This window comes from Xiphias gladius, chromosome 17, assembly GCF_016859285.1.
Source record: "Xiphias gladius isolate SHS-SW01 ecotype Sanya breed wild chromosome 17, ASM1685928v1, whole genome shotgun sequence".
NCBI classification, from domain to species: domain Eukaryota; kingdom Metazoa; phylum Chordata; class Actinopteri; order Istiophoriformes; family Xiphiidae; genus Xiphias; species Xiphias gladius.
In genome coordinates this window covers 7,483,538-7,493,680 of record NC_053416.1, presented here as the reverse complement: position 1 = coordinate 7,493,680, position 10,143 = coordinate 7,483,538, and the positions used below count along the sequence as shown (strand labels likewise).

At 41.4% G+C, this 10,143-nt stretch overlaps 1 long non-coding RNA gene across 1 annotated transcript; it reads right to left on the bottom strand.

The window, feature by feature from the left end:
* Positions 1-3,750: 3,750 nt before the first annotated feature.
* LOC120803097 lies at positions 3,751-8,751 on the bottom strand. Its single transcript, XR_005709290.1, has 4 exons — positions 8,645-8,751; positions 5,806-5,962; positions 3,982-4,158; positions 3,751-3,863 (listed from the first exon to the last, which is right to left on the bottom strand). It is a non-coding gene; the product is annotated as an uncharacterized LOC120803097 (long non-coding RNA).
* Between the last annotated feature and the right edge of the window lie 1,392 nt (positions 8,752-10,143).

Below are 10,143 nucleotides of genomic sequence, written 5' to 3'. Positions count from 1 at the left end.
ACAGTGTTTGTTTAGACAAACAAAAACATGGCCTCTGTTGGCTACGGGCCGCAGTGCATGCCTGGGAGTCAGCCCATTGATTGCAATGGCTGCAGAGTGTGACAATACAAACCATACCATGCGGGGAGAGTCAGGGGAAGGCGGCGGGCTGGAATGACATTAGCAGATGGATATAATTCACTGTGCAGGAGCTCCGTTGCTCAATGTTGAACACACAGACACTTAAACGTGGATTCAAACGGCTCTTGGTCTACCTCCAGCAACATTAGAGCTGCAGCGCTTTTTATCCCAGTGAGAATTTAATGGGACTCAGAGTTGTGGTGTTGACTCAGTCAGATTCCCTTGGTTTAGTGTGGTAACCATTCATTATGGTAGGACCCTGTGAGCACAGACTACACTCAACAATTCTGTTTGTTAAATTGATTGGAATATTTAATGCTGCTGTGCTATTCTGTGGTTCTTTGCCCTGCTGGGGAGAGCACAAAGTTAAAAACAAAGATGTCTTTGATCAATGCTGTCTTGGCCTCAGAGACAAGCATAGCTATGACAACTTCGGAAAAATTGATGAGAGTTATACTTTACTTAATCATATGATGATCTTCAAAGCACTTAAATAAGGGGATAGTAAATCATGTCTTTGTCTTGGAAAATGTGTTAACTTTATCATAAACAAAAAAAGACCAAGCATTGGCATCTGTCTGTTAGTGTATCCTTATTTAACTCCCTCTTTTTGTCCCTTATTCCATTTATCAATAAGTATTCAGTAGGAAGAAATAACTAACATCGGGGTCTGCCAACCCCAAAAGGAAATATCTGGCTATTTAGCTGCTAAGTGCTCCATTATGTTCACCAGTTAGTCACTGACTGGGTCTGTTTGCTGTTTGGTGCTGAGCAGGTAGCGTACAGTGGGTTTCTAGAACTTTTTCACTGAAAACAGCTGCCTGCTGCGGCCGAAAACAACACTATGAGAGCAGCGAGACTGAACTAAAACTAGAACAGTAAAGTTGGGCCAAACAGCTAAACAATGAGTTGAAACTCATAACATTCTGCAAAGCCAAGGGCAGCTGCCATTCTCTGAAGGTAAATCACTACCAGTGACCCATTTGACACGGTCACATTTTTTTCACATTTTCATTTGATACATTTTCATTATGAAAATATAGATTATAGCCACTTTAAAACACAGCTTTTTCTTAAGTAGCTTTATGTGTTTGTGCTACGCTATTACTTACTTCAGAGGTGGGACATTCACAATTAGAAGGGCAACAATGAAGTGATATTTAATTCCAAAAAGGGGGAAAAAAAAAAGAAAAAAAAAACCTTTAGGAGGAGAAACAGACACTGATAATGAGATATATGCCCATAACAATAAAATGGCAGCGACAACATTAGAGATGAGATGAAGGTGAAAATCATTCCAGTACACAAGTAAAAAACAAACCCAAGTGTTGCATACAAGTAAGATCAGTTCTGGCCTTTACAGGGGACATTTTAACTCGTAACACCACAGGACAGTTTTATTCGCAACCAGAGGGAAAGAGGGGAGTAAATGTAGCCTGCTCACATTCAAGTCAACTCTCTGAAGCTCAAAAAAAAAAAAAAAAAAAAAATCTGTGCTGGGGATGGTGATACGGAGAAAAGAGTAGGACGAGAAAGAAGGATGGATAGAAAGAGAACAGCAATAAAAGTGTTCAGGAGGGATCTTTATTTAGTTTAGGACTCAGACTCTAAAGTGAAAGCAGATGGGACTTCAGTCTGGAATAGTTTCCACTTGAAGTCTTGGACTCGAGTTTGCTCTGCTCGCTGTTTCTGAGCCCATTCCAGTTTTCTTCAACCTGTGTTCTGGGCCTTTAACAAGAGGTTTGAACCACAGATAGGAACATACGCACAAATCCTGCCTGTGCGTATGAATGTAGACATGCGGAATTGAGCACAGACATCTGAGCCTTCTCTGCGATGTGTACAAAGACATGCAGTGAGCATAATGCCTCATGACCAGGCCTGAGCTGTCTGTGTGAGGCCAGCTGAGTGCTATTGGAAAGACAGTCCACAGTGACAGGGTGAGCGTGAGAGAAACCCCAAAAGCAAAAACAATAAGATGTCTGGCTGAGCGCTGCGGCTAAACAATGCTGTGTGAGGTTCAAGAGAGGTCAGTTGACATTTGCTGAACTGGCACACAAAAACTTACAGTAATGGCTTACAATGGTGAGGCAGTTTATCTTTTTCCCCCCTTTAGATGAAAAGAATGATGTTTGCAACGTGCACATCTGTAACTTGACCCTGAGAAGCAAAGTCAGGCAAATAACCAACCAGAGTATTTATTTTTTTTTAAACGCACAATGTGCTTTGGCATCGAGCTGCGCGAAGTTTGCGAGCTGATCGCGTGATCCTAGCTCACGGAGTACCGACAACAAGCACCTATACGTCCTCCATCTGCATCCTCCATCTGAAGCGCAAGCCACGCTCCCTTTTTTTTTTTTTTTCAACAGGCCTGAGAGTGAAGAGTGTGTGGGTGTCTCCGAGCCTGTTTTGAGTTGACTGTAAAAAGATCCCTATATGTATTTATAGCCAACTGTAAATAAAGTTGCAATCAGCGCCCGTTGGGTTCTCCAAACATACGCAGGCTGGGCCATGACTTATAGTGCAACAGTTTGGCTGTATGTGCATTGTATAACCATATGCAAACACAGGCAGACACATACACACACAGTGTAGGAAATGATTAAGCTGTTTTCAACTTCTCTAGCTGTAGTCTCTAGAGAATCACTGATGTGGTCACCTTCTCCATCACTTAGAGTTTGTGCTTGTGTAAGATGTATTTTTAGCCGGTGATTAATGGCACACGCTATTCTTTTGTGACAAGTCTCCGATGTGTTGATTATTTAGTGGAAAACAAAAGCACAAAAATAAACTAATTCTGCTGCTGTGTTTCTGAATTCATAATCAACAACTCTTTTCACACACTATATCATTCACAAGGCTGGTTGACTTGGACTCAATTTAAGCATTAACCTCATGGTATGCATTTTTCACAGTCTGGACCCAAGAGTTTGCTGCCCCGAGGATTACATTGTCTTCCTCCCTCCATTTTTTTTTTTTTTTAGTGTCAGGGGCCAGAATGCCAACCTGGGCTTTGGCTGTTCTCTTCTCCTCTGCCATTTTAAAAGATGGGACAATGCAGCATAGTAGCTTAGTAGAAGAGAAGGCTTGTTAGCATAGCGAAGATCTGGACCGATGATTCAGACAACTACATTTAAAGCTGTATGCAGGTTATGGTTAAATATTACCTTTTAACTATTACTTTAATACTTTTTGCAACCACAGCACATTATATGTTTTGCGCATTTTAAATATAGGAATTTGATCGACTGTTTGTGCTTGCATTTAAATTATATTCAGTTGTATCCGGGCCCTTTGACCTGCCCTAACTGTAAACTTGTGATGACGTACTTTCTGTTAGAATGTGATCAAGCCGAGTGATGGCTCCCTAACTGAACTGCTGTAAGGTGGGGGTCACACCTTCACGAGTTGAGTCTTTCCTCCCGTAAAAAATGAGCCCTTAGGCCGTCTATGAAATCAGCATTTTACAACCGAATTAATATTTGACTGTTAGGCGACCTCTAGCGGCCGTAGTAATTATGATTGATGCTTATTGATGATTATCATTAACACGACACCATTTCTTTCAATTTAGGCAGTCCGCAGCCAAAAGTGGGTAGGGTGTGTTAAAATCTCCATAATTAGTAACTACACATATCAGCCAATGGACACTTACAGGTATATAGTGCATCTTAGACAAAGTTGACCAAAAAGCTGGAATTGCATGATGGTGAAACACAGGCACTGATTTGGACGTTCACTACCTGTAGATGTGGAAAAGAATTCATAGTAAGCAGAAAATTTGTTATGTAAAAAAAAAAAAAAAATAATAAAAAAACTGGTTCAATCTGACTGGCTTCTGTAATGAAATGGAATTCTCACCTCATCCATCTTATTCTAACACATAATCTCTTGGGCTAATTTTTTCCCCTCCCTCGGCCTCCATCACTCATGGCTCGCTGGCCTTGACATCTTACTGTTCCTCCGAGTGACATGCCACGCTGCCAGGAATTCGGTTCATCTGAGCTCTGGCGAACCGCAAACTGTATCCTTTACAACCTGGACGACCCACACAGCGGGGGCCAAGAGAGGTGAGAGAAAGAGGCGGATGGAGGTTTAACACTAAGGGGAGGGGGTGAAAAACCCAAAGCAGAACTTGCAAAAAGGATAGTGTTTTGTGTTTAGTAATGCATCTACCAATGGCAACTGCATGTGCTGAGTGTTGGTGTTCTGACCGCTGTATCCACTCCCCTGGCACTAAGTCATATTTATGCTTTACTGTTAATGACTTAGCCAACAAAGCCCACGTCCAGATCTCCGTTGTCTTACCAGGGGAAAAGAGTTCTTTCCTGCTGACTCTACTGGAATACACACCCCGAAGCACTGACCAGTAACATGTTTCACTGTGTAGAGACTTAAAAATTAAATGTGTTTGAGAAGAAACCAGCCAATGTCAAGCGACTGCAGTGAATCAGAAGGAGAGGATAATGGATCAAACATCACCGACAGCACAGTTATGCTAACGGTGATTTGCAAAACTACCGCCGCATTTACGGTTACATTGTTTCCCTCCTTCTCTGCCGCCACAGTCAGCCGGCTCTTGTTTCTCCTCAGTCAACAAGTGTTTAAGCCTGTGTTTTTCCACACCAGATATAATTCATAATGACAGAAGCAGCGTAAGTATGATAGAAAAGGGCTTTGGAAAGGTGCAATGCCCTGATGCATCTATCTAAATCTCTCTAACTATAAGAGTTTGGGGAGGGGGGGGGTAAAGGGAGCTAGCAGGAGAGGACACTGTAAGGCAGGTGGCAGTGATGACCGTGAACTGTCATGCTGAGGTTGTGGAGGGAATGTACTCTCTGGACATGACGGGAAATGTGGGAGCCACAGGGGACACCTCAAAGATATCCACAGTGCCCCCATATATCTTCATCAATCAGAGCTCACTCTGCCTGATATCTCTGTTATGTGGTCCGCAGCTGTCATTGGTTAAGAGGCCAAGCCAATTCTTCCAGAGTCCAACCATTTATTATAAGAGTAAAACAAAAAACAACCTCCTTCAACTGTGACCAATCTTATCTGCAGCAACACCACCCACTTTGACTGGGACAATATATATTCAGATCTTTTTACCTTTCAAGAATATAAATGGCTGTGGAATAGGCATCATGCGCAGTTTAACACTGTTATAAATCAGCTATGCAGGCTTTTATCAGCCAGAAAACAAAATTTTTGAAAGGAACAAAACCCAAATCTTGTTAATTTATATGATTATATGTCCCTGCAGTGCTGCAATCCCAGCCTCTCTCGCTCCTTTCCGTGCAAAAGAGAAGAAATGTGGTTTCATTACTCACGCGGGGCCAAAACAGATTGTCCTATTTTTCTTCACAGAGACAGCCTGTGAGAGACACTCTGGGAGGCATGAGGAGCCCTGGGACACTGGGTTATAATCAAACACAGGAGCCACAGTATCCTGACTCAGCTACTACTACTACTGGCAGCTGCAGTGACTCAGTCTTTTCAAAGAAAGTCGTAGCTGTCATTTACAGTAATGATTTATTATATAATGATTACCCTGGACCACTCCGTTTCCCTGCTGATTTTACTAAAGGTGGTGCCACATTTCAATGTCATTAGTCTTACCTGCATCACTGCTACAATGACGTATAAAAAAATGTGCTCAACAACTGTGTACTTTGATATTACCAGAGCTCTCCTGGGTTGTGTCCAGTTGAATTGTGACAATATTTGCTGGACCAGACTTCCAACTGGCGATACCGAAGTGGCTGACGGAACCGTCGGCAGTTCCACCGATGCCGCCAACATAGCAAGTCATATTTCGCGTTGTCTGTAATGTTGAAACCTAAAAAAACAATAGTACTTTTAGAAATGAGTAATTAGCCAGTGTAAAATCCTTATAGACTTCCAATGTCTGTGATTGGTTTATTTACTGACAATCCACTGGGACAAGTGATGTCATTAGTAAAACATAATGCCAAATGTGATTCATAGGAAAAAAAGTTGTTCCTTCTATTTCCATTATTTCCATTTTTAACTGTGTTGTATGCCGTGTGCTTGCAATATACTTTTAGGGAGGTAAGCTATCACTGCGATTATAAGTTATGTAGGTTTGAATAGTGACCCACGGCAAAGAAAGTAAAATTTTGCTCAGTGGATCAAAATTCAAATGTAAAGCTCATATACTGTATTGCCATCCGTGCCACTTTGTCGGATCAGTCCCAGTCTCCTCAACTCCTTCATTACGCCAAGGAGCGTGATGCTGCTGCTTGGAAGCGTGTCTGTCAAAAAAATCCACCAGAGTCAATTTATTGAAGTGCAAATAGTGTGGATATAAGCCACGCTGCTTAACAATACTTTTCCCCTCCAACTTAAAATAAACAAAGTACTGAGCAAAATTTTTCTGTGCCTAGCGTACTTAAGCAGGCCAATGCTTTAAGCTGAAATGACAAGCAGTTGGCTTATCTCGGTGATAAGCCTGATCCACGTCTCTTCTTGGCCAAAAAGCTGCGTACAACCGATCTCCCTCTTACTGTTAATACTCCCCGATTCCCTGTTTCACTTCTCCAGTTTGGGCAGACTCATCTGAAGCAAAGACTTGTCTGTACTGAGGACAGAGAGATTGCCAAGATTGTTTAGCTCTGAGGAAAAGCAGAGTGAGGGAGAAAACGTCCAGAAGCACATTATGATCTGTAAAGTGTGTCAGAATTTTTTTATGAGGGAGATGTTGAATTTCCACATGTTTCATACCATACATGTTTCTGGTATTAGCACACTTGTTAGCACTATAAAGCCAGCTATTGAGTATGTTTTTTTTTTTTTTAAGTCCATTTTAAGTGACTGTGTTTCATTTATTGCTAAGGTCAAGAACAAGAAGTTAATTGTAAAATGTCCTCCCAGCTTACCAACCTTTCTTGCTTTTCATTGTACGTAACACCACTTCCTGCACTGCCACTGAACGTGAATAGCTTCTTCAGAAAAGTTGCACATGAACGCAATTAATAGGAGACATGGTTTGGAGAGAGACAGACTATTAAAAAGGGAGAATCATGATAAAAGTGTAGACAATGAAGTGAATGAGAGCAAACATCAGCAAAAACAGAGATCTGACCAACTTAGCTTTCATTTTTGAAGAAAATCTGAATGCAAAACATCACAAACACATGGTCAAATGTAAGCTTCATGTGGTTTGATGCTTCTCTGTGGCTACACTGACTGGCCTGTTTCTGAAGGATTGGAATGTCAAAGTTAATAAAAGTAAGAAACTATTATCCAACCCATAAAGCAGCTGCACCTCTTATAGTCCCGAGGAGGGACTCTTGCTCCAGGCCGACAGGCACGTACAGGCCACTCAGAAAATTTAAATATTCAGAAAGACAGAAGCTGTTTACAAATGCCGCAGAATAAATCAAATAATTAGAGAAGAATCATAATAGAACTGAGGGAACAAAAGTTTCAGCAAAACAATAAGGTAAGCTAGTTCACTACTGAAAACTAATTATGCACGAGTTTCTCTGAATAAATTCTTGTCAGATAACAAGGGAGATGAGAATAAAAGGGGAAATTAATTTAAAAAAAGAACTTGCAGAGAACACTGTGACTTTGAAAAACAACAACTTTCTGCGACTGTCTTCACTGTGCACAGCCAAAATGCAAAACAGCAAGAGGATGCTCTGAGATCGGATGTCTCCACTGATTTGTTCTGCTCTTGCTGAATCCATTACAAAGGTTTACATGCGTGAGATTTTGTTGAGGAATGAGTAGCAGACAAATAATCTGGATGGAATGCCAGTTGTAACCCCACAAGTAAAGCTCGCCGTTATTGTTTTTCTTTGAAAAAAAAAAACTGCAGAGGATAATGCCCAGCGTTTCTTTGACGGTGAGGGGTCAGTCACCTACACCTCCTTACGGAGCTTTGGGATATGCTACACACGCAGTGGAAAAACGTGTACACGTGATATGCAGAGCCACGGGGAAATAAATGGGCAACTGGAGTGTTTTAACATGGTGAAAATGCTCAGTGCAACATTATAGATTGAATTTTTCCATTTAAGAAAAAGCTTGACTCGCAGTCTATCAATCTATCAATCATAAATCAACATAACTGCTTGTAATGTGAAACATATTTCTTCTCCACCACAGTCACAATTTTTCCCTTTTAAAGGCTTGGTGTAGCCCTTTTTTTGTTTCCAGTGCTGAAAAGAAGTGGTTTTGTTGTCCTGTCGCTTTCCTTCATTGCCTATGGTGTTTGTTTAACCCTCCTGATTGAAGGCCAAGTGTGTTTTTGTAAGTTCGGTATCAGTGTCAGACCTTTGGCTCACATCTTGGACACAAATATAGAGGGCAGAGAAGAGGCAGGGAGAGAACAAGAGAGGGGGGTGGTTATTGTGACAGTTGGATGGATAGAGGAAAAGTAGATAGGGGAATAGTGAGGTTTCATAATTGACACATGGACATAGAAGGAACCAAAGACATAAAATAAATCAGATAAAGAAAAAAAAAAGGAAGTATGGACTCCGAACCTTACCGTGAACTCCGACTAAGCTGCTGCTGACGTTCCGACAATCCTCAATGACTAAGAGGCTGACAGGCTGTCGGACCAGGACCAGCTCTCCTGCTGCAGTTGCCTACTGTAGAAATGCACACGGGGAGAGAGAGAAACAGAAGAGAGTGGATATAGTGAAGAGGTGAGGGAGAGAAAGGGATGGAGTCCTCTGCTTTTGCAGAGCAGGGAGGATTGAATAATCTTGGCAAATGCTAACTCAACTTCCCTCCCTTTTCCTCTGTATTTTCCAACTGGGTGCCATCCACATGACCTTTGAACCCCATCTTAGTAACCATGGCCCGTAATTCATGCAAATAAATAATTACTAACTAGAAACGCACCCCACCCTAGAATGTGTTGGCTGGCGGCACCACAACCTGTGCTGGACTGAATGGCCCATTCAGGCTCAGAGCATGAGATCATGAATAAATGGGTTACAGCTCTTCATTCTTCACAATCAGTAAAAAGTAGTGGATGACGACTCCGCAGGATTATGATGTCAAAAGCTTAATCTGTTTGGGTTTCTGCTGTCCGATGATGTATGTGGTTTTTTTACCGACCTTATTCCAGTGACCATTTAATTTACATCACACATTAGTTGGAAAACCGCGTAGAAAACTAAAGTCTAGATTTTTAGCCGTAAAATAAGTAAACTTTCCTCAACAAACAACAAGGTTAATAGCACAAGATTATTTAAAATGCTACCAATAAAGAAAAGCAATAAAAGTCAGATTATCAGTAGACCATGAAAGCTGAGAGTGGCTGTGATAGCTGATAATTTATATAGGTTCATTAACTCAAGATCCCAGAGTAATTATCTTGTCATCTTGTATAAGAAATTGTTCTCAAATTTATTTCGATAAACTCATTGTTCATTCAAGACTTTTTCATCATGCAGTCATTGCCGGAGAGAATGGGGTGTCCCAGAGGAGAACATAGCAAACATGCGAAAGCGTACATGTATGTTACCGTAGTGACGCTGTAATGTTGACATTATGTTCACCACTCACTATCTGAAGATAGCAAGATACTGCTTTCCCCATCATTACTGTCTGAAAAATTAAGTAAATCCACCACAAAATTTAAACTTATCTTGGAAAATTCAAATTTGCCTTATCAAAGTAAATCATGATCACAACACAGTTTATCTTGCGATAACAACTGGTAAAGATCTTTACAATTTGCCTCCCATTCCCCCGTTCACGCACACTCTCACACACCGATGGCAGCATGCCGCGACGTGGGACGGTGGCTTTACCATCAGGAGCACTGGGATCCAGTGTCTTTTTGAATAATCAATGAAACATAATCTCCCTCGTATAAATGAAAACTTCAGTTTATATGCAATTAAAAACACACTGGCTCAAGTCAAAACAGGAAGAGGCTTTGGCTTATACAGTACGACCGACCTGTGGTGGGCAGTCTTTGGAAACTTCAGATGGCTGTTGCCGTGCAACTGACATTGCCGAGTCAGTCCTCTG